The sequence below is a fragment of the Hypanus sabinus genome, chromosome 19, assembly GCF_030144855.1.
Source record: "Hypanus sabinus isolate sHypSab1 chromosome 19, sHypSab1.hap1, whole genome shotgun sequence".
Lineage (NCBI taxonomy): Eukaryota > Metazoa > Chordata > Chondrichthyes > Myliobatiformes > Dasyatidae > Hypanus > Hypanus sabinus.
In genome coordinates this window covers 62,583,881-62,608,217 of record NC_082724.1, presented here as the reverse complement: position 1 = coordinate 62,608,217, position 24,337 = coordinate 62,583,881, and the positions used below count along the sequence as shown (strand labels likewise).

The 24,337-nt window shown below is 58.6% G+C and overlaps 1 protein-coding gene across 1 annotated transcript in view; it reads right to left on the bottom strand.

Annotated features, from left to right (window-relative positions):
- The window catches only part of grm2a (glutamate receptor, metabotropic 2a), a 440,436-nt gene that overhangs the window by 289,129 nt on the left and 126,970 nt on the right, over positions 1-24,337 (bottom strand). The gene's annotated exons all lie outside the window — the stretch shown is intronic.

The following is a 24,337-nucleotide window of genomic DNA, read 5'->3' as shown; positions in this document are numbered from 1 at the left end:
CCTTCGCCGTCAGGCACAGGCCTGGGCAACACCTTCCCTGTCAGACAGAGGCCTAGACAACACCTTCCCCATCAGACAAGGGCCAGGTCAATACCGTCCCCATCAGACAGAGGCCTGGAGAGCACCTTCCCCAGCAGACCGAGGCCTGGACAACCCCTTCCCCGTCAGACAGAGGCCTGGAAAACACCTTCCCCGTCAGGCAGAGGCCTGGACAACACCTTCCCCATCAGACAGATACCTGGACAACACCTTCCCCGTCAGGCAGAGGCCTGGACAAGAGCTTCCACGTCAGACAGAGGGCTGGACAACACCTTCCTGTTCAGACAGAGGCCTGGACAACACCTTCCCCTTCAGGCAGAGGCCTGGACAACACAATCCGCGTCAGACATTGGCCTGGACAACACCCTTCCCATCAGACAGAGGCCTGGACAACACCTTCCCCTTCAGCCAGCATGGGCAACACCTTCCCCGTCAGACAGAGGCCTGGACAAAACCTTTTCCGTCAGACAGAGGCCTGGCCAACACCTTCCCCGTCAGGTAGAGGCCTGGACAACACCTTCCCCATCAGACAGAGGGCTTAACAACACCATACCCGTCAGGAAGAGGCCTGGACAACACCTTCGCAGTCAGCCAGCCAGGGCACCACCTTCCCCGTCAGACAGAGGCCTGGACAACAACTTCCCCGTCAGGCAGAGGCCTGGACAACACCTTCCCCGTCAGGCAGAGGCCTGGACAACACCTTCCCCGTCAGACAGATGCCTGGATATCACCTTCCCCTTCAGGTAGAGGCCTGGACAACACCTTCCCCATCAGACAGAGGGCTGGACAACACCTTACCCGTCAGGAAGAGGCCTGGACAACACCTTCCCCGTCAGGCACAGGCCTGGGCAACACCTTCCCCGTCAGACAGAGGCCTAGACAACACCTTCCCAATCAGACAGAGGCCTGGACAACACCTTCGCCGTCAGACCGATACCTGGACAACACCTTCCCCGACAGACAGAGGCCTGGACAACACCTTCCCCGTCAGACAGAGGCCTTGGACAACAACTTCCCCGACAGACAGAGGCCTGGACAACACCTTCCCCGTCAGACAGAGGCCTGGACATCACCTTCCCCGTCAGGCAGAGGCCTGGACAACACCTTTCCCATCAGACAGAGGCCAGGACAACACCTTCGCCGTCAGACAGAGGCCTGGATAACACCTTCCCCGTCAGACAGAGGCCTTGGACAACAACTTCCCCGACAGACAGAGGCCTGGACAACACCTTCCCCGTCAGACAGAGGCCTGGACAACACCTTCCCCGTCAGGCAGAGGCCTGGACAACACCTTTCCCATCAGACAGAGGCCAGGACAACACCTTCGCCGTCAGACAGAGGCCTGGATAACACCGTCCCCATCAGACAGAGGCCTGGAGAGTACCATCCCCATCAGACAGAGGCCTGGACAACACCTTCCCCGTCAGACCGATACCTGGACAACACCTTCCCCGACAGACAGAGGCCTGGACAACACCTTCCCCGTCAGACAGAGGCCTTGGACAACAACTTCCCCGTCAGACAGAGGCCTGGACAATACCTTCCCCGTCAGACAGAGGCCTGGAATATACCGTCCCCGTCAGACAGAGGCCTGGACAACACCTTCCCCATCAGACAAAGGCAGGACAACACCTTCCCCGTCAGACAGTGGCCTGGACAACACCTTCCCCGTCAGACAGAGGCCTGGACAAAACCTTCCCCGTCAGACAGAGGCCTGGACAACACCTTCCCCATCAGACAGAGGCCAGGACAACACCTTCGCCGTCAGACAGAGGCCTGGATAACACCTTACCCGTCAGGCAGAGGCCTGGACAACCCCTTCCCTATCAGACAGAGGACTAGACAACACCTTCCCCATCAGACAGAGGCCTGGACAACACCTTCGCCGTCAGCCAGGCTGGGCAACAACTTCCCCGTCAGACAGAGGACTAGACAACACCTTCCCCATCAGATAGAGGCCTGGACAACACCTTCCAAGTCAGACAGAGGCCTGGACAACACCATCCCCGTCAGCCAGCCTGGGCAACAACTTCCCCGTCAGACAGAGGCCTGGAGAGCACCTTCCCCATCAGACAGAGGCCTGGACAACACTTTCCCAGTCAGACAGAGGCCTGGACAACACCTTCCCCGTCAGACAGAGGGCTGGACAACAAATTCCCCGTCAGACAGAGGCCTGGACAACACCTTCCCCGTCAGGCACAGGCCTGGACAACACCTTTCCCGTCAGACAGAGGCCTGGAGAACACCTTCCCCGTCAGACAGAGGCCTGGACAACAAATTCCCCGTCAGACAGAGGCCTGGACAACAACATCACCGTCCGACAGAGGCATTGACAACACCTTCCCCATCAGAAAAAGGCCAGGACAACACCTTCCCCGTCAGACAGAGGCCTGGAAAACACCTTCCCCGTATAGGCAGAGGCCTGGACAACACCTTCCCCGTCAGCCAGAGGCCTGGACAGCAGCTTCCCCGTCAGACAGGGGCCTGGACAACACCTTCCCCGTCAGACAGAGGCCTGTACAAAACCTTCACCGTCAGACAGTGGCCTGGACAACACATTCCCCATCAGGTAGAGGCCTGGAGAACACTTTCCCCATCAGACAGAGGGCTGGACAACACCTTACCCGTCAGTAAGAGGCCTGTACAACACCTTCCCCGTCAGGCACAGGCCTGGACAACACCTTCCCCGTCAGACAGAGGCCTAGACAACACCTTCCCCATCAGCCAAGGGCCAGGTCAATACCATCCCCATCAGACAGAGGCCTGGAGAGCACCTTCCCCATCAGACAGAGGCCTGGACAACACCTTCCCCGTCAGACAGAGGCCTGGACAACTCCTTCCCCGTCCGACAGAGGCGTTGACAAAACCTTCCCCGTCCGACAGAGGCCTGGACAACAGCTTCCACGTCAGACAGAGGCCTGGACAACACCTTCCCCGTCAGGCAGAGGCCTGGACAACACCTTCCCCGTCAGACAAGGGCCAGGTCAATACCATCCCCATCAGACAGAGGCCTGGAGAGAATCTTCCCCATCAGACAGAGGCCTGGACAACACCTTTCCCATCAGACAGAGGTCTGGACAACACCTTCCCCATCAGACAAGGGCCAGGTCAATACCATCCCCATCAGACAGAGGCCTGGAGAGCACTATCCCCATCAGACAGAGGCCTGGAGAGCACCTTCCCCATCAGACAGGCCTGGACAACTCCTTCCCCGTCCGACAGAGGCGTTGACAACACCTTCCCCGTCCGACAGAGGCGTTGACAACACCGTCCCCGTAAGGCAGAGGCCTGGACAACAGCTTCCACGTCAGACAGAGGCCTGGACAACACCTTCCCCGTCAGGCAGAGGCCTGGACAACATCATCTGCATCAGGCAGAGGCCTGGACAACTCTTTCCCCGTCCGACAGAGGCATTGACAACACCTTCCCCGTTAGACAGAGGTCTGGAAAACACCTTCCCCGTCAGACAGAGGCCTGGGCAACACCTTCCCCATCAGACAGAGGCCTGGAGAACACCTTCCCCGTATAGGCAGAGGCCTGTACAAAACCTTCACTGTCAGACAGTGGCCTGGACAACACATTCCCCATCAGACAGAGGCCTGGACAACACCTTCCCCGTCAGCCAGCCTTGGCAACTCCTTCCCCGTCAGACAGAGGCCTGGACAACACCTTCTCCTTCAGCCAGCCAGGGCAACACCTTCCCCGTCAGACAGAGGCCTGGACAAAACCTTTTCCGTCAGACAGAGGCCTGGACAACACCTTCCCCGTCAGGTAGAGGCCTGGACAACACCTTCCCCATCAGACAGAGGGCTTGACAACACCATACCCGTCAGGAAGAGGCCTGGACAACACCTTCGCAGTCAGCCAGCCAGGGCAACACCTTCCCCGTCAGACAGAGGCCTGGACAACACCTTCCCCCTCAGGCAGAGGCCTGGACAACACCTTCCCCGTCAGGCAGAGGCCTGGACAAAACCTTTTCCGTCAGACAGAGGCCTGGACAACACCTTCCCCGTCAGGTAGAGGCCTGGACAACACCTTCCCCATCAGACAGAGGGCTGGACAACACCTTACCCGTCAGGAAGAGGCCTGGACAACACCTTCGCCGTCAGGCACAGGCCTGGGCAACACCTTCCCTGTCAGACAGAGGCCTAGACAACACCTTCCCCATCAGACAAGGGCCAGGTCAATACCGTCCCCATCAGACAGAGGCCTGGAGAGCACCTTCCCCAGCAGACCGAGGCCTGGACAACCCCTTCCCCGTCAGACAGAGGCCTGGAAAACACCTTCCCCGTCAGGCAGAGGCCTGGACAACACCTTCCCCATCAGACAGATACCTGGACAACACCTTCCCCGTCAGGCAGAGGCCTGGACAACAGCTTCCACGTCAGACAGAGGGCTGGACAACACCTTCCTGTTCAGACAGAGGCCTGGACAACACCTTCCCCTTCAGGCAGAGGCCTGGACAACACAATCCGCGTCAGACATTGGCCTGGACAACACCCTTCCCATCAGACAGAGGCCTGGAGAACACCTTCCCCATCAGGCAGAGGGCTGGTCAATGCCTTCCCCGTCAGACAAGGGCCAGGTCAATACCATCCCCATCAGACAGAGGCCTGGAGAGAATCTTCCCCATCAGACAGAGGTCTGGACAACACCTTCACCATCAGACAAGGGCCAGGTCAATACCATCCCCATCAGACAGAGGCCTGGAGAGCACCATCCCCATCAGACAGAGGCCTGGAGAGCACCTTCCCCATCAGACAGGCCTGGACAACTCCTTCCCCGTCCGACAGAGGCCTTGACAACACCTTCCCCGTCCGACAGAGGCGTTGACAACACCGTCCCCGTAAGGCAGAGGCCTGGACAACAGCTTCCACGTCAGACAGAGGCCTGGACAACACCTTCCCCGTCAGGCAGAGGCCTGGACAACATCATCTGCATCAGGCAGAGGCCTGGACAACTCTTTCCCCATCCGACAGAGGCATTGACAACACCTTCCCCGTCAGACAGAGGTCTGGAAAACACCTTCCCCGTCAGACAGAGGCCTGGGGAACACCTTCCCCATCAGACAGAGGCCTGGAGAACACCTTCCCCGTATAGGCAGAGGCCTGTACAAAACCTTCACCGCCAGACAGTGGCCTGGACAACACATTCCCCATCAGACAGAGGCCTGGACAACACCTTCCCCGTCAGCCAGCCTTGGCAACTCCTTCCCCGTCAGACAGAGGCCTGGACAACACCTTCTCCTTCAGCCAGCCTGGGCAACACCTTCCCCGTCAGACAGAGGCCTGGACAAAACCTTTTCCGTCAGACAGAGGCCTGGACAACACCTTCCCCGTCAGGTAGAGGCCTGGACAACACCTTCCCCATCAGACAGAGGGCTTGACAACACCATACCCGTCAGGAAGAGGCCTGGACAACACCTTCGCAGTCAGCCAGCCAGGGCAACACCTTCCCCGTCAGACAGAGGCCTGGACAACACCTTCCCCCTCAGGCAGAGGCCTGGACAACACCTTCCCCGTCAGGCAGAGGCCTGGACAAAACCTTTTCCGTCAGACAGAGGCCTGGACAACACCTTCCCCGTCAGGTAGAGGCCTGGACAACACCTTCCCCGTCAGGTAGAGGCCTGGACAACACCTTCCCCATCAGACAGAGGCCTGGACAACACCTTCCCCGTCAGGCAGAGGCCTGGACAAAACCTTTTCCGTCAGACAGAGGCCTGGACAACACCTTCCCCGTCAGGTAGAGGCCTGGACAACACCTTCCCCATCAGGTAGAGGCCTGGACAACACCTTCCCCATCAGACAGAGGGCTGGACAACACCTTACCCGTCAGGAAGAGGCCTGGACAACACCTTCGCCGTCAGGCACAGGACTGGGCAACACCTTCCCTGTCAGACAGAGGCCTAGACAACACCTTCCCCATCAGACAGAGGCCTGGAAAACACCTTCCCCGTCAGGCAGAGGCCTGGACAACACCTTCCCCATCAGACAGATACCTGGACAACACCTTCCCCGTCAGGCAGAGGCCTGGACAAAACCTTTTCCGTCAGACAGAGGCCTGGACAACACCTTCCCCGTCAGGTAGAGGCCTGGACAACACCTTCCCCATCAGACAGAGGGCTGGACAACACCTTACCCGTCAGGAAGAGGCCTGGACAACACCTTCGCCGTCAGGCACAGGCCTGGGCAACACCTTCCCTGTCAGACAGCCTAGACAACACCTTCCCCATCAGACAAGGGCCAGGTCAATACCGTCCCCATCAGACAGAGGCCTGGAGAGCACCTTCCCCAGCAGACCGAGGCCTGGACAACCCCTTCCCCGTCAGACAGAGGCCTGGAAAACACCTTCCCCGTCAGGCAGAGGCCTGGACAACACCTTCCCCATCAGACAGATACCTGGACAACACCTTCCCCGTCAGGCAGAGGCCTGGACAACAGCTTCCACGTCAGACAGAGGGCTGGACAACACCTTCCTGTTCAGACAGAGGCCTGGACAACACCTTCCCCGTCAGGCAGAGGCCTGGACAACACAATCCGCGTCAGACACTGGCCTGGACAACACCCTTCCCATCAGACAGAGGCCTGGAGAACACCTTCCCCATCAGGCAGAGTGCTGGTCAATGCCTTCCCCGTCAGGCAGAGGCCTGGACAACACCTTCCCCGTCAGGCAGAGGCCTGGACAACACCTTTCCCATCAGACAGAGGCCTGGAGAACACCTTCCCCATCAGACAAAGGCCTGGACAACACCTTCCCCGTCAGACAGAGGCCTGGACAACACCTTCCCCGTCAGACAGATGCCTGGACAACAACTTCCCCGTCAAACCGAGTCCTGGACAACACTTTTCCCGTCAGACAGAGGCCTGGACAACACCTTCCCCATCAGGCAGAGGGCTGGACAATACCTTCCCCGTCAGGCAGAGGCCTGGACAACACCTTTCCCGTCAGACAGAGGCCTGGACTACACTTTCCCCATCAGACAGAGGCCTGGACAACACCTTCCCCGTCAGGCAGAGGCCTGGACAACACCTTCCCCGTCAGACAGAGGCCTGGACAACACCTTTCCAATCAGACAGAGGTCTGGACAACACCTTCCCCATCAGACAAGGGCCAGGTCAATACCATCCCCATCAGACAGAGGCCTGGAGAGCACCATCCCCATCAGACAGAGGCCTGGAGAGCACCTTCCCCATCAGACAGAGGCCTGGACAACTCCTTCCCCGTCCGACAGAGGCGTTGACAACACCGTCCCCGTAAGGCAGAGGCCTGGACAACAGCTTCCACGTCAGACAGAGGCCTGGACAACACCTTCCCCGTCAGGCAGAGGCCTGGACAACATCATCTGCATCAGGCAGAGGCCTGGACAACTCTTTCCCCGTCCGACAGAGGCATTGACAACACCTTCCCCGTCAGACAGAGGCCTGGAAAACACCTTCCCCGTCAGACAGAGGCCTGGGCAACACCTTCCCCATCAGACAGAGGCCTGGAGAACACCTTCCCCGTATAGGCAGAGGCCTGTACAAAACCTTCACCGTCAGACAGTGGCCTGGACAACACATTCCCCATCAGACAGAGGCCTGGACAACACCTTCCCCGTCAGCCAGCCTTGGCAACTCCTTCCCCGTCAGACAGAGGCCTGGACAACACCTTCCCCTTCAGCCAGCCTGGGCAACACCTTCCCCGTCAGACAGAGGCCTGGACAAAACCTTTTCCGTCAGACAGAGGCCTGGACAACACCTTCCCCGTCAGGTAGAGGCCTGGACAACACCTTCCCCATCAGACAGAGGGCTTGACAACACCATACCCGTCAGGAAGAGGCCTGGACAACACCTTCGCAGTCAGCCAGCCAGGGCAACACCTTCCCCGTCAGACAGAGGCCTGGACAACACCTTCCCCCTCAGGCAGAGGCCTGGACAACACCTTCCCCGTCAGGCAGAGGCCTGGACAAAACCTTTTCCGTCAGACAGAGGCCTGGACAACACCTTCGCCGTCAGGCACAGGACTGGGCAACACCTTCCCTGTCAGACAGAGGCCTAGACAACACCTTCCCCATCAGACAAGGGCCAGGTCAATACCGTCCCCATCAGACAGAGGCCTGGAGAGCACCTTCCCCAGCAGACCGAGGCCTGGACAACCCCTTCCCCGTCAGACAGAGGCCTGGAAAACACCTTCCCCGTCAGGCAGAGGCCTGGACAACACCTTCCCCATCAGACAGATACCTGGACAACACCTTCCCCGTCAGGCAGAGGCCTGGACAAAACCTTTTCCGTCAGACAGAGGCCTGGACAACACCTTCCCCGTCAGGTAGAGGCCTGGACAACACCTTCCCCATCAGACAGAGGGCTGGACAACACCTTACCCGTCAGGAAGAGGCCTGGACAACACCTTCGCCGTCAGGCACAGGCCTGGGCAACACCTTCCCTGTCAGACAGAGGCCTAGACAACACCTTCCCCATCAGACAAGGGCCAGGTCAATACCGTCCCCATCAGACAGAGGCCTGGAGAGCACCTTCCCCAGCAGACCGAGGCCTGGACAACCCCTTCCCCGTCAGACAGAGGCCTGGAAAACACCTTCCCCGTCAGGCAGAGGCCTGGACAACACCTTCCCCATCAGACAGATACCTGGACAACACCTTCCCCGTCAGGCAGAGGCCTGGACAACAGCTTCCACGTCAGACAGAGGGCTGGACAACACCTTCCTGTTCAGACAGAGGCCTGGACAACACCTTCCCCGTCAGGCAGAGGCCTGGACAACACAATCCGCGTCAGTCACTGGCCTGGACAACACCCTTCCCATCAGACAGAGGCCTGGAGAACACCTTCCCCATCAGGCAGAGGGCTGGTCAATGCCTTCCCCGTCAGGCAGAGGCCTGGACAACACCTTCCCCGTCAGGCAGAGGCCTGGACAACACCTTTCCCATCAGACAGAGGCCTGGAGAACACCTTCCCCATCAGACAAAGGCCTGGACAACACCTTCCCCGTCAGACAGAGGCCTGGACAACACCTTCCCCGTCAGACAGATGCCTGGACAACAACTTCCCCGTCAAACCGAGTCCTGGACAACACTTTTCCCGTCAGACAGAGGCCTGGACAACACCTTCCCCATCAGGCAGAGGGCTGGACAATACCTTCCCCGTCAGGCAGAGGCCTGGACAACACCTTTCCCGTCAGACAGAGGCCTGGACTACACTTTCCCCATCAGACAGAGGCCTGGACAACACCTTCCCCGTCAGGCAGAGGCCTGGACAACACCTTCCCCGTCAGACAGAGGCCTGGACAACACCTTTCCCATCAGACAGAGGTCTGGACAACACCTTCCCCATCAGACAAGGGCCAGGTCAATACCATCCCCATCAGACAGAGGCCTGGAGAGCACCATCCCCATCAGACAGAGGCCTGGAGAGCACCTTCCCCATCAGACAGAGGCCTGGACAACTCCTTCCCCGTCCGACAGAGGCGTTGACAACACCGTCCCCGTAAGGCAGAGGCCTGGACAACAGCTTCCACGTCAGACAGAGGCCTGGACAACACCTTCCCCGTCAGGCAGAGGCCTGGACAACATCATCTGCATCAGGCAGAGGCCTGGACAACTCTTTCCCCGTCCGACAGAGGCATTGACAACACCTTCCCCGTCAGACAGAGGCCTGGAAAACACCTTCCCCGTCAGACAGAGGCCTGGGCAACACCTTCCCCATCAGACAGAGGCCTGGAGAACACCTTCCCCGTATAGGCAGAGGCCTGTACAAAACCTTCACCGTCAGACAGTGGCCTGGACAACACATTCCCCATCAGACAGAGGCCTGGACAACACCTTCCCCGTCAGCCAGCCTTGGCAACTCCTTCCCCGTCAGACAGAGGCCTGGACAACACCTTCCCCTTCAGCCAGCCTGGGCAACACCTTCCCCGTCAGACAGAGGCCTGGACAAAACCTTTTCCGTCAGACAGAGGCCTGGACAACACCTTCCCCGTCAGGTAGAGGCCTGGACAACACCTTCCCCATCAGACAGAGGGCTTGACAACACCATACCCGTCAGGAAGAGGCCTGGACAACACCTTCGCAGTCAGCCAGCCAGGGCAACACCTTCCCCGTCAGACAGAGGCCTGGACAACACCTTCCCCCTCAGGCAGAGGCCTGGACAACACCTTCCCCGTCAGGCAGAGGCCTGGACAAAACCTTTTCCGTCAGACAGAGGCCTGGACAACACCTTCCCCGTCAGGTAGAGGCCTGGACAACACCTTCCCCATCAGACAGAGGGCTGGACAACACCTTACCCGTCAGGAAGAGGCCTGGACAACACCTTCGCCGTCAGGCACAGGCCTGGGCAACACCTTCCCTGTCAGACAGAGGCCTAGACAACACCTTCCCCATCAGACAAGGGCCAGGTCAATACCGTCCCCATCAGACAGAGGCCTGGAGAGCACCTTCCCCAGCAGACCGAGGCCTGGACAACCCCTTCCCCGTCAGACAGAGGCCTGGAAAACACATTCCCCGTCAGGCAGAGGCCTGGACAACACCTTCCCCATCAGACAGATACCCGGACAACACCTTCCCCGTCAGGCAGAAGCCTGGACAACAGCTTCCACGTCAGACATAGGGCTGGACAACACCTTCCTGTTCAGACAGAGGCCTGGACAACACCTTCCCCGTCAGGCAGAGGCCTGGACAACACCATCCGCGTCAGACACTGGCCTGGACAACACCTTTCCCATCAGACAGAGGCCTGGAGAACACCTTCCCCATCAGGCAGAGGGCTGGTCAATACCTTCCCCGTCAGGCAGAGGCCTGGACAACACATTCCCCGTCAGGCAGAGGCCTGGACAACACCTTTCCCATCAGACAGAGGCCTGGAGAACACCTTCCCCATCAGACAAAGGCCTGGACAACACCTTCCCCGTCAGACAGAGGCCTGGACAACACCTTCCCCGTCAGACAGATGCCTGGACAACAACTTCCCCGTCAAACCGAGTCCTGGACAACACTTTTCCCGTCAGACAGAGGCCTGGACAACACCTTCCCCATCAGGCAGAGGGCTGGACAATACCTTCCCCGTCAGGCAGAGGCCTGGACAACACCTTCCCCGTCAGACAGAGGCCTGGACTACACTTTCCCCATCAGACAGAGGCTTGGACAACACCTTCCCCGTCAGGCAGAGGCCTGGACAACACCTTTCCCGTCAGACAGAAGCCTGGACTACACTTTCCCCATCAGACAGAGGCCTCGACAACCCCTCTCCCATCAGGCAGCCTGGGCAACAACTTCATTTCAGGCAGCCTGGACAATACCTTCCTAGTCAGACAGAGGCCTGGAGAACGCCTTCCCCGTCAGACAGGGGCCTGGACAACAACTTCCACATCAGGCAGAGGCCTGCACAACACCTTTCCCATCAGACAAGGGCCAGGTCAATACCATCCCCATCAGACAGAGGCCTGGAGAGAATCTTCCCCATCAGACAGAGGCCTGGACAACACCTTCCCCGTCAGACAGAGGCCTGGACAACACCTTTCCCATCAGACAGAGGTCTGGACAACACCTTCCCCATCAGACAAGGGCCAGGTCAATACCATCCCCATCAGACAGAGGCCTGGATAGCACCTTCCCCATCAGACAGAGGCCTGGAGAGCACCTTCCCCATCAGACAGAGGCCTGGACAACACCTTCCCTTCAGGCAGAGACCTGGACAACACCTTCCCCATCAGGCAGATACCTGGACAACACCTTCCCCGTCAGGCAGAGGCCTGGACAACAGCTTCCACGTCAGACAGAGGGCTGGACAACACCTTCCCGTTCAGACACAGGCCTGGACAACACCTTCCCCGTCAGGCAGAGGCCTGGACAACTCCTTCCCCGTCCGACAGAGGCGTTGACAACACCTTCCCCATCCAACAGAGGCGTTGACAACACAGTCCCTGTAAGGCAGAGGCCTGGACAACAGCTTCCACGTCAGACAGAGGCCTGGACAACACCTTCCCCGTCAGGCAGAGGCCTGGACAACATCATCTGCATCAGGCAGAGGCCTGGACAACTCTTTCCCCGTCCGACAGAGGCATTGACAACACCTTCCCCGTCAGAAAAAGGCCAGGACAACACCTTCCCCGTCAGACAGAGGCCTGGAAAACACCTTCCCCGTCAGACAGAGGCCTGGGCAACACCTTCCCATTCAGACAGAGGCCTGGAGAACAACTTCCCCGTATAGGCAGAGGCCTGGAAAACACCTTCACCGTCAGACAGTGGCCTGGACAACACCTTCCCCATCAGACAGAGGCCTGGACAACACTTTCCCAGTCAGACAGAGGCCTGGACAACACCTTCCCCGTCAGACAGAGGGCTGGACAACAAATTCCCCGTCAGACAGAGGCCTGGACAACACCTTCCCCGTCAGGCACAGGCCTGGACAACACCTTTCCCGTCAGGCAGAGGCCTGGACAACACCTTCCCCGTCAGCCAGAGGCCTGGACAACAAATTCCCAGTCAGACAGAGGCCTGGACAACACCTTCCCCATCAGACAGAGGCTTGGACAACACTTTCCCAGTCAGACAGAGGCCTGGACAACACCTTCCCCGTCAGAAAGAGGCCTGGACAACAAATTCCCCGTCAGACAGAGGCCTGGACAACAACTTCCCCGTCCGACAGAGGCATTGACAACACCTTCCCCATCAGAAAAAGGCCAGGACAACACCTTCCCCGTCAGACAGAGGCCTGGAAAACACCTTCCCCGTATAGGCAGAGGCCTGGACAACTCCTTCCCCGTCAGCCAGAGGCCTGGACAGCAGCTTCCCCGTCAGACAGGGGCCTGGACAACACCTTCCCCGTCAGACAGAGGCCTGTACAAAACCTTCACCGTCAGACAGTGGCCTGGACAACACATTCCCCATCAGACAGAGGCCTGGACAACACCTTCCCCGTCAGCCAGCCTTGGCAACTCCTTCCCCGTCAGACAGAGGCCTGGACAACACCTTCCCCTTCAGCCAGCCTGGGCAACACCTTCCCCGTCAGACAGAGGCCTGGACAAAACCTTTTCCGTCAGACAGAGGCCTGGACAACACCTTCCCCGTCAGGTAGAGGCCTGGACAACACCTTCCCCATCAGACAGAGGGCTTGACAACACCATACCCGTCAGGAAGAGGCCTGGAGAACACCTTCGCAGTCAGCCAGCCAGGGCAACACCTTCCCCGTCAGACAGAGGCCTGGACAACACCTTCCCCGTCAGGCAGAGGCCTGGACAACACCTTCCCCGTCAGGCAGAGGCCTGGACAAAACCTTTTCCGTCAGACAGAGGCCTGGACAACACCTTCCCCATCAGGTAGAGGCCTGGACAACACCTTCCCCATCAGACAGAGGGCTGGACAACACCTTACCCGTCAGGAAGAGGCCTGGACAACACCTTCCCCGTCAGGCACAGGCCTGGGCAACACCTTCCCTGTCAGACAGAGGCCTAGACAACACCTTCCCCATCAGAAAAGGGCCAGGTCAATACCGTCCCCATCAGACAGAGGCCTGGAGAGCACCTTCCCCAGCAGACCGAGGCCTGGACAACCCCTTCCCCGTCAGGCAGAGGCCTGGACAACTCCTTCCCCATCCGACAGAGGCGTTGACAACACCTTCCCCGTCCGACAGAGGTGTTGACAACACCGTCCCTGTAAGGCAGAGGCCTGGACAACAGCTTCCACGTCAGACAGAGGCCTGGACAACACCTTCCCCGTCAGGCAGAGGCCTGGACAACATCATCTGCATCAGGCAGAGGCCTGGACAACTCTTTCCCCGTCCGACAGAGGCATTGACAACACCTTCCCCGTCAGAAAAAGGCCAGGACAACACCTTCCCCGTCAGACAGAGGCCTGGAAAACACCTTCCCCGTCAGACAGAGGCCTGGGCAACACCTTCCCATTCAGACAGAGGCCTGGAGAACACCTTCCCCGTATAGGCAGAGGCCTGGAAAACACCTTCACCGTCAGACAGTGGCCTGGACAACACCTTCCCCATCAGACAGAGGCCTGGACAACACTTTCCCAGTCAGACAGAGGCCTGGACAACACCTTCCCCGTCAGACAGAGGGCTGGACAACAAATTCCCCGTCAGACAGAGGCCTGGACAACACCTTCCCCGTCAGGCACAGGCCTGGACAACACCTTTCCCGTCAGGCAGAGGCCTGGACAACACCTTCCCCGTCAGCCAGAGGCCTGGACAACAAATTCCCCGTCAGACAGAGGCCTGGACAACACCTTCCCCATCAGACAGAGGCTTGGACAACACTTTCCCAGTCAGACAGAGGCCTGGACAACACCTTCCCCGTCAGAAAGAGGCCTGGACAACAAATTCCCCGTCAGACAGAGGCCTGGACAACAACTTCCCCGTCCGACAGAGGCATTGACAACACCTTCCCCATCAGAAAAAGGCCAGGACAACACCTTCCCCGTCAGTCAGAGGCCTGGAAAACACCTTCCCCGTATAGGCAGAGGCCTGGACAACTCCTTCCCCGTCAGCCAGAGGCCTGGACAGCAGCTTCCCCGTCAGACAGGGGCCTGGACAACACCTTCCCCGTCAGACAGAGGCCTGTACAAAACCTTCACCGTCAGACAGTGGCCTGGACAACACATTCCCCATCAGACAGAGGCCTGGACAACACCTTCCCCGTCAGCCAGCCTTGGCAACTCCTTCCCCGTCAGACAGAGGCCTGGACAACACCTTCCCCTTCAGCCAGCCTGGGCAACACCTTCCCCGTCAGACAGAGGCCTGGACAAAACCTTTTCCGTCAGACAGAGGCCTGGACAACACCTTCCCCGTCAGGTAGAGGCCTGGACAACACCTTCCCCATCAGACAGAGGGCTTGACAACACCATACCCGTCAGGAAGAGGCCTGGACAACACCTTCGCATTCAGCCAGCCAGGGCAACACCTTCCCCGTCAGACAGAGGCCTGGACAACACCTTCCCCGTCAGGCAGAGGCCTGGACAACACCTTCCCCGTCAGGCAGAGGCCTGGACAAAACCTTTTCCGTCAGACAGAGGCCTGGACAACACCTTCCCCATCAGGTAGAGGCCTGGACAACACCTTCCCCATCAGACAGAGGGCTGGACAACACCTTACCCGTCAGGAAGAGGCCTGGACAACACCATCCCCGTCAGGCACAGGCCTGGGCAACACCTTCCCTGTCAGACAGAGGCCTAGACAACACCTTCCCCATCAGAAAAGGGCCAGGTCAATACCGTCCCCATCAGACAGAGGCCTGGAGAGCACCTTCCCCAGCAGACCGAGGCCTGGACAACCCCTTCCCCGTCAGACAGAGGCCTGGAAAACACCTTCCCCGTCAGACAGAGGCCTGGGCAACACCTTCCCATTCAGACAGAGGCCTGGAGAACACCTTCCCCGTATAGGCAGAGGCCTGGAAAACACCTTCACCGTCAGACAGTGGCCTGGACAACACCTTCCCCATCAGACAGAGGCCTGGACAACACTTTCCCAGTCAGACAGAGGCCTGGACAACACCTTCCCCGTCAGACAGAGGGCTGGACAACAAATTCCCCGTCAGACAGAGGACTGGACAACACCTTCCCCGTCAGGCACAGGCCTGGACAACACCTTTCCCGTCAGGCAGAGGCCTGGACAACACCTTCCCCGTCAGCCAGAGGCCTGGACAACAAATTCCCCGTCAGACAGAGGCCTGGACAACACCTTCCCCATCAGACAGAGGCTTGGACAACACTTTCCCAGTCAGACAGAGGCCTGGACAACACCTTCCCCGTCAGAAAGAGGCCTGGACAACAAATTCCCCGTCAGACAGAGGCCTGGACAACAACTTCCCCGTCCGACAGAGGCATTGACAACACCTTCCCCATCAGAAAAAGGCCAGGACAACACCTTCCCCGTCAGACAGAGGCCTGGAAAACACCATCCCCGTATAGGCAGAGGCCTGGACAACTCCTTCCCCGTCAGCCAGAGGCCTGGACAGCAGCTTCCCCGTCAGACAGGGGCCTGGACAACACCTTCCCCGTCAGACAGAGGCCTGTACAAAACCTTCACCGTCAGACAGTGGCCTGGACAACACATTCCCCATCAGACAGAGGCCTGGACAACACCTTCCCCGTCAGCCAGCCTTGGCAACTCCTTCCCCGTCAGACAGAGGCCTGGACAACACCTTCCCCTTCAGCCAGCCTGGGCAACACCTTCCCCGTCAGACAGAGGCCTGGACAAAACCTTTTCCGTCAGACAGAGGCCTGGACAACACCTTCCCCGTCAGGTAGAGGCCTGGACAACACCTTCCCCATCAGACAGAGGGCTTGACAACACCATACCCGTCAGGAAGAGGCCTGGACAACACCTTCGCAGTCAGCCAGCCAGGGCAACACCTTCCCCGTCAGACAGAGGCCTGGACAACACCTTCCCCGTCAGGCAGAGGCCTGGACAACACCTTCCCCGTCAGGCAGAGGCCTGGACAAAACCTTTTCCGTCAGACAGAGGCCTGGACAACACCTTCCCCATCAGGTAGAGGCCTGGACAACACCTTCCCCATCAGACAGAGGGCTGGACAACACCTTACCCGTCAGGAAGAGGCCTGGACAACACCATCCCCGTCAGGCACAGGCCTGGGCAACACCTTCCCTGTCAGACAGAGGCCTAGACAACACCTTCCCCATCAGAAAAGGGCCAGGTCAATACCGTCCCCATCAGACAGAGGCCTGGAGAGCACCTTCCCCAGCAGACCGAGGCCTGGACAACCCCTTCCCCGTCAGACAGAGGCCTGGAAAACACCTTCCCCGTCAGGCAGAGGCCTGGACAACACCTTCCCCATCAGACAGATACCTGGACAACACCTTCCCCGTCAGGCAGAGGCCTGGACAACAGCTTCCACGTCAGACAGAGGGCTGGACAACACCTTCCTGTTCAGACAGAGGCCTGGACAACACCTTCCCCATCAGGTAGAGGCCTGGACAACACCTTCCCCATCAGACAGTGGCCTGGACAACACCTTTCCCATCAGACAGAGGCCTGGAGAACAACTTCCCCATCAGACAAAGGCCTGGACAACACCTTCCCCGTCAGACAGAGGCCTGGACAACACCTTCCCTGTCAGACAGATGCCTGGACAACAACTTCCCCGTCAAACCGAGTCCTGAACAACACTTTTCCCGTCAGACAGAGGCCTGGACAACACCTTCCCCATCAGGCAGAGGGCTGGACAATACCTTCCCCGTCAGGCAGAGGCCTGGACAACACCTTCCCCGTCAGGCAGAGGCCTGGACAACACCTTTCCCGTCAGACAGAGGCCTGGACTACACTTTCCCCATCAGACAGAGGGCTGGACAACACCTTCCCCGTCAGGCAGAGGCCTGGACAACACCTTTCCCGTCAGACAGAAGCCTGGACTACACCATCCCCATCAGACAGAGGCCACGACAACCCCTCCCCCATCAGGCAGAGGCCTGGACAACACCTTTCCCGTCAGACAGAAGCCTGGACTACACTTTCCCCATCAGACAGAGGCCTCGACAACCCCTCCCCCATCAGGCAGCCTGGGGAACAACTTCATTTCAGGCAGCCTGGACAAAACCTTCCTAGTCAGACAGAGGCCTGGAGAACGCCTTCCCTGTCAGACAGAGGCCTGGACAACAACTTCCACATCAGGCAGAGGCCTGCACAACACCTTTCCCATCAGACAAGGGCCAGGTCAATACCATCCCCATCAGACAGAGGCCTGGAGAGAATCTTCCCCATCAGACAGAGGCCTGGACAACACCTTCCCCGTCAGACAGAGGCCTGGACAACACCTTCCCCGTCAGGCAGAGGCCTGGACAACACCTTTCCCGTCAGACAGAGGCCTGGACTACACTTTCCCCATCAGACAGAGGCCTGGACAACACCTTCCCCGTCAGGCAGAGGCCTGGACAACACCTTTCCCGTCAGACAGAAGCCTGGACTACACTTTCCCCATCAGACAGAGGCCTCGACAACCCCTCCCCCATCAGGCAGCCTGGGGAACAACTTCATTTCAGGCAGCCTGGACAAAACCTTCCTAGTCAGACAGAGGCCTGGAGAACGCCTTCCCCGTCAGACAGAGGCCTGGACAACAACTTCCACATCAGGCAGAGGCCTGCACAACACCTTTCCCATCAGACAAGGGCCAGGTCAATACCATCCCCATCAGACAGAGGCCTGGAGAGAATCTTCCCCATCAGACAGAGGCCTGGACAACACCTTCCCCGTCAGACAGAGGCCTGGACAACACCTTTCCCATCAGACAGAGGTCTGGACAACACCTTCCCCATCAGACAAGTGCCAGGTCAATACCATCCCCATCAGACAGAGGCCTGGATAGCACCTTCCCCATCAGACAGAGGGCTTGACAACACCATACCCGTCAGGAAGAGGCCTGGAGAACACCTTCGCAGTCAGCCAGCCAGGGCAACACCTTCCCCGTCAGACAGAGGCCTGGACAACACCTTCCCCGTCAGGCAGAGGCCTGGACAACACCTTCCCCGTCAGGCAGAGGCCTGGACAAAACCTTTTCCGTCAGACAGAGGCCTGGACAACACCATCCCCATCAGGTAGAGGCCTGGACAACACCTTCCCCATCAGACCGAGGGCTGGACAACACCTTACCCGTCAGGAAGAGGCCTGGACAACACCTTCCCCGTCAGGCACAGGCCTGGGCAACAACTTCCCTGTCAGACAGAGGCCTAGACAACACCTTCCCCATCAGAAAAGGGCCAGGTCAATACCGTCCCCATCAGACAGAGGCCTGGAGAGCACCTTCCCCAGCAGACCGAGGCCTGGACAACCCCTTCCCCGTCAGACAGAGGCCTGGACAACACCTTCCCCATCAGACAGATACCTGGACAACACCTTCCCCGTCAGGCAGAGGCCTGGACAACAGCTTCCACGTCAGACAGAGGGCTGGACAACACCTTCCTGTTCAGACAGAGGCCTGGACAACACCTTCCCCATCAGGTAGAGGCCTGGACAACACCTTCCCCATCAGACAGTGGCCTGGACAACACCTTTCCCATCAGACAGAGGCCTGGAGAACAACTTCCCCATCAGACAAAGGCCTGGACAACACCTTCCCCGTCAGACAGAGGCCTAGACAACACCTTCCCCATCAGAAAAGGGCCAGGTCAATACCGTCCCCATCAGACAGAGGCCTGGAGAGCACCTTCCCCAGCAGACCGAGGCCTGGACAACCCCTTCCCCGTCAGACAGAGGCCTGGAAAACACCTTCCCCGTCAGGCAGAGGCCTGGACAACACCTTCCCCATCAGACAGATACCTGGACAACACCTTCCCCGTCAGGCAGAGGCCTGGACAACAGCTTCCACGTCAGACAGAGGGCTGGACAACACCTTCCTGTTCAGACAGAGGCCTGGACAACACCTTCCCCATCAGGTAGAGGCCTGGACAACACCTTCCCCATCAGACAGTGGCCTGGACAACACCTTTCACATCAGACAGAGGCCTGGAGAACAACTTCCCCGTCAAACCGAGTCCTGAACAACACTTTTCCCGTCAGACAGAGGCCTGGACAACACCTTCCCCATCAGGCAGAGGGCTGGACAATACCTTCCCCGTCAGGCAGAGGCCTGGACAACACCTTCCCCGTCAGGCAGAGGCCTGGACAACACCTTTCCCGTCAGACAGAGGCCTGGACTACACTTTCCCCATCAGACAGAGGGCTGGACAACACCTTCCCCGTCAGGCAGAGGCCTGGACAACACCTTTCCCGTCAGACAGAAGCCTGGACTACACTTTCCCCATCAGACAGAGGCCACGACAACCTCTCCCCCATCAGGCAGCCTGGGCAACAACTTCATTTCAGGCAGCCTGGACAAAACCTTCCTAGTCAGACAGAGGCCTGGAGAACGCCTTCCCTGTCAGACAGAGGCCTGGACAACAACTTCCACATCAGGCAGAGGCCTGCACAACACCTTTCCCATCAGACAAGGGCCAGGTCAATACCATCCCCATCAGACAGAGGCCTGGAGAGAATCTTCCCCATCAGACAGAGGCCTGGACAACACCTTCCCCGTCAGACAGAGGCCTGGACAACACCTTCCCCGTCAGGCAGAGGCCTGGACAACACCTTTCCCGTCAGACAGAGGCCTGGACTACACTTTCCCCATCAGACAGAGGCCTGGACAACACCTTCCCCGTCAGGCAGAGGCCTGGACAACACCTTTCCCGTCAGACAGAAGCCTGGACTACACTTTCCCCATCAGACAGAGGCCTCGACAACCCCTCCCCCATCAGGCAGCCTGGGGAACAACTTCATTTCAGGCAGCCTGGACAAAACCTTCCTAGTCAGACAGAGGCCTGGAGAACGCCTTCCCCGTCAGACAGAGGCCTGGACAACAACTTCCACATCAGGCAGAGGCCTGCACAACACCTTTCCCATCAGACAAGGGCCAGGTCAATACCATCCCCATCAGACAGAGGCCTGGAGAGAATCTTCCCCATCAGACAGAGGCCTGGACAACACCTTCCCCGTCAGACAGAGGCCTGGACTACACTTTCCCCATCAGACAGAGGCCTGGACAACACCTTCCCTGTCAGACAGATGCCTGGACAACAACTTCCCCGTCAAACCGAGTCCTGAACAACACTTTTCCCGTCAGACAGAGGCCTGGACAACACCTTCCCCATCAGGCAGAGGGCTGGACAATACCTTCCCCGTCAGGCAGAGGCCTGGACAACACCTTCCCCGTCAGGCAGAGGCCTGGACAACACCTTTCCCGTCAGACAGAGGCCTGGACTACACTTTCCCCATCAGACAGAGGGCTGGACAACACCTTCCCCGTCAGGCAGAGGCCTGGACAACACCTTTCCCGTCAGACAGAAGCCTGGACTACACCATCCCCATCAGACAGAGGCCACGACAACCCCTGCCCCATCAGGCAGAGGCCTGGACAACACCTTTCCCGTCAGACAGAAGCCTGGACTACACTTTCCCCATCAGACAGAGGCCTCGACAACCCCTCCCCCATCAGGCAGCCTGGGGAACAACTTCATTTCAGGCAGCCTGGACAAAACCTTCCTAGTCAGACAGAGGCCTGGAGAACGCCTTCCCTGTCAGACAGAGGCCTGGACAACAACTTCCACATCAGGCAGAGGCCTGCACAACACCTTTCCCATCAGACAAGGGCCAGGTCAATACCATCCCCATCAGACAGAGGCCTGGAGAGAATCTTCCCCATCAGACAGAGGCCTGGACAACACCTTCCCCGTCAGACAGAGGCCTGGACAACACCTTCCCCGTCAGGCAGAGGCCTGGACAACACCTTTCCCGTCAGACAGAGGCCTGGACTACACTTTCCCCATCAGACAGAGGCCTGGACAACACCTTCCCCGTCAGGCAGAGGCCTGGACAACACCTTTCCCGTCAGACAGAAGCCTGGACTACACTTTCCCCATCAGACAGAGGCCTCGACAACCCCTCCCCCATCAGGCAGCCTGGGGAACAACTTCATTTCAGGCAGCCTGGACAAAACCTTCCTAGTCAGACAGAGGCCTGGAGAACGCCTTCCCCGTCAGACAGAGGCCTGGACAACAACTTCCACATCAGGCAGAGGCCTGCACAACACCTTTCCCATCAGACAAGGGCCAGGTCAATACCATCCCCATCAGACAGAGGCCTGGAGAGAATCTTCCCCATCAGACAGAGGCCTGGACAACACCTTCCCCGTCAGACAGAGGCCTGGACAACACCTTTCCCATCAGACAGAGGTCTGGACAACACCTTCCCCATCAGACAAGTGCCAGGTCAATACCATCCCCATCAGACAGAGGCCTGGATAGCACCTTCCCCATCAGACAGAGGGCTTGACAACACCATACCCGTCAGGAAGAGGCCTGGAGAACACCTTCGCAGTCAGCCAGCCAGGGCAACACTTTCCCCGTCAGACAGAGGCCTGGACAACACCTTCCCCGTCAGGCAGAGGCCTGGACAACACCTTCCCCGTCAGGCAGAGGCCTGGACAAAACCTTTTCCGTCAGACAGAGGCCTGGACAACACCTTCCCCATCAGGTAGAGGCCTGGACAACACCTTCCCCATCAGACAGAGGGCTGGACAACACCTTACCCGTCAGGAAGAGGCCTGGACAACACCTTCCCCGTCAGGCACAGGCCTGGGCAACAACTTCCCTGTCAGACAGAGGCCTAGACAACACCTTCCCCATCAGAAAAGGGCCAGGTCAATACCGTCCCCATCAGACAGAGGCCTGGAGAGCACCTTCCCCAGCAGACCGAGGCCTGGACAACCCCTTCCCCGTCAGACAGAGGCCTGGAAAACACCTTCCCCGTCAGGCAGAGGCCTGGACAACACCTTCCCCATCAGACAGATACCTGGACAACACCTTCCCCGTCAGGCAGAGGCCTGGACAACAGCTTCCACGTCAGACAGAGGGCTGGACAACACCTTCCTGTTCAGACAGAGGCCTGGAGAACACCTTCCCCATCAGGTAGAGGCCTGGACAACACCTTCCCCATCAGACAGTGGCCTGGACAACACCTTTCACATCAGACAGAGGCCTGGAGAACAACTTCCCCGTCAAACCGAGTCCTGAACAACACTTTTCCCGTCAGACAGAGGCCTGGACAACACCTTCCCCATCAGGCAGAGGGCTGGACAATACCTTCCCCGTCAGGCAGAGGCCTGGACAACACCTTCCCCGTCAGGCAGAGGCCTGGACAACACCTTTCCCGTCAGACAGAGGCCTGGACTACACTTTCCCCATCAGACAGAGGGCTGGACAACACCTTCCCCGTCAGGCAGAGGCCTGGACAACACCTTTCCCGTCAGACAGAAGCCTGGACTACACTTTCCCCATCAGACAGAGGCCACGACAACCCCTCCCCCATCAGGCAGCCTGGGCAACAACTTCATTTCAGGCAGCCTGGACAAAACCTTCCTAGTCAGACAGAGGCCTGGAGAACGCCTTCCCTGTCAGACAGAGGCCTGGACAACAACTTCCACATCAGGCAGAGGCCTGCACAACACCTTTCCCATCAGACAAGGGCCAGGTCAATACCATCCCCATCAGACAGAGGCCTGGAGAGAATCTTCCCCATCAGACAGAGGCCTGGACAACACCTTCCCCGTCAGACAGAGGCCTGGACAACACCTTCCCCGTCAGGCAGAGGCCTGGACAACACTTTTCCCGTCAGACAGAGGCCTGGACTACACTTTCCCCATCAGACAGAGGCCTGGACAACACCTTCCCCGTCAGGCAGAGGCCTGGACAACACCTTTCCCGTCAGACAGAAGCCTGGACTACACTTTCCCCATCAGACAGAGGCCTCGACAACCCCTCCCCCATCAGGCAGCCTGGGGAACAACTTCATTTCAGGCAGCCTGGACAAAACCTTCCTAGTCAGACAGAGGCCTGGAGAACGCCTTCCCCGTCAGACAGAGGCCTGGACAACAACTTCCACATCAGGCAGAGGCCTGCACAACACCTTTCCCATCAGACAAGGGCCAGGTCAATACCATCCCCATCAGACAGAGGCCTGGAGAGAATCTTCCCCATCAGACAGAGGCCTGGACAACACCTTCCCCGTCAGACAGAGGCCTGGACTACACTTTCCCCATCAGACAGAGGGCTGGACAACACCTTCCCCGTCAGGCAGAGGCCTGGACAACACCTTTCCCGTCAGACAGAAGCCTGGACTACACTTTCCCCATCAGACAGAGGCCTCGACAACCCCTCCCCCATCAGGCAGCCTGGGGAACAACTTCATTTCAGGCAGCCTGGACAAAACCTTCCTAGTCAGACAGAGGCCTGGAGAACGCCTTCCCTGTCAGACAGAGGCCTGGACAACAACTTCCACATCAGGCAGAGGCCTGCACAACACCTTTCCCATCAGACAAGGGCCAGGTCAATACCATCCCCATCAGACAGAGGCCTGGAGAGAATCTTCCCCATCAGACAGAGGCCTGGACAACACCTTCCCCGTCAGACAGAGGCCTGGACAACACCTTCCCCGTCAGGCAGAGGCCTGGACAACACCTTTCCCGTCAGACAGAGGCCTGGACTACACTTTCCCCATCAGACAGAGGCCTGGACAACACCTTCCCCGTCAGGCAGAGGCCTGGACAACACCTTTCCCGTCAGACAGAAGCCTGGACTACACTTTCCCCATCAGACAGAGGCCTCGACAACCCCTCCCCCATCAGGCAGCCTGGGGAACAACTTCATTTCAGGCAGCCTGGACAAAACCTTCCTAGTCAGACAGAGGCCTGGAGAACGCCTTCCCCGTCAGACAGAGGCCTGGACAACAACTTCCACATCAGGCAGAGGCCTGCACAACA